Source organism: Plectropomus leopardus, unplaced genomic scaffold, assembly GCF_008729295.1.
Source record: "Plectropomus leopardus isolate mb unplaced genomic scaffold, YSFRI_Pleo_2.0 unplaced_scaffold81418, whole genome shotgun sequence".
NCBI lineage: Eukaryota > Metazoa > Chordata > Actinopteri > Perciformes > Serranidae > Plectropomus > Plectropomus leopardus.
Genome location: NW_024689708.1, coordinates 1 through 818, shown reverse-complemented (window position 1 = coordinate 818; position 818 = coordinate 1). Strand labels below are relative to the sequence as shown.

The 818-nt window shown below is 44.6% G+C and overlaps 1 long non-coding RNA gene across 1 annotated transcript; it reads right to left on the bottom strand.

Moving 5' to 3' along the window:
* Positions 1-229: 229 nt before the first annotated feature.
* On the bottom strand, positions 230-792 carry LOC121940255. The gene is made up of 3 exons (XR_006105594.1): positions 641-792; positions 402-477; positions 230-319 (listed from the first exon to the last, which is right to left on the bottom strand). It is a non-coding gene; the product is annotated as an uncharacterized LOC121940255 (long non-coding RNA).
* Positions 793-818: the final 26 nt, after the last annotated feature.

The window sequence follows — 818 nt, the reverse complement described above, 5'->3', positions numbered from 1 at the left end:
GTATATATATATTTATTCATAAAACTGTATCTAACACACACACACCCCAGGCTAATTTGTCTTCATTTACATTTTATTTTGTAATTTGTGAAGCATTTCTTGCCAGGTTGCTCAGTTTTCAGAGATTCAACTGTTTGCAAAAGGCTTGTGAGTGATGTCGATCCAGGGTTTAAAGGGTTAAAGAGTGAAAATGGTCTCCACAAAGACCATAAAGACCGTCTTACCCCTTGTCCTTGGCGTGCACATCAGCCCCGTGCTGCAGTAACAGCTGGACCGTCTTCACGCGGTTGTATCCGGCTGCCAGGTGCAACGGTGTCGACTGAAATGAGAGAGCGGACACTCGGGGGTTAACCTGCACAAACCGCCTCACCAGGACGAAGAAAACAGAAACGGGTCATTACCTTTCGCCCATCGCTGGCGTGACAGTTGACGTTGAGCGGCGTCAGCAGAGCCATCAGCTTCTCCTCGTTGCCGCTCCTGTTCAGACATCAGCAACACGTCAATAAAATCGAATTAACGATTTCTTTTACTATTGATTCCTCCGACGCTTCTTTTCTACATTCATTCATGTAAAAAAAATTAAAATTAATAGTTTATGCCAGTTGCTCCCAGCGTATGGATAGAAAGAATCACTACGTACCGTGCACTTTCCAGCAGCTCATCTTTTCTGTATTCACCTAAAAAACGATAAAAATCAAACAAAAATCAGCCGTCATTGTCAGTGTGTACTTGTTTTTCTATCACTGTGGGGACCATCCTCTTTATCGTCAGGACACGTCGAGCTGCTCACCCGTCAAAACCGCTTTGGCGGACGGTTC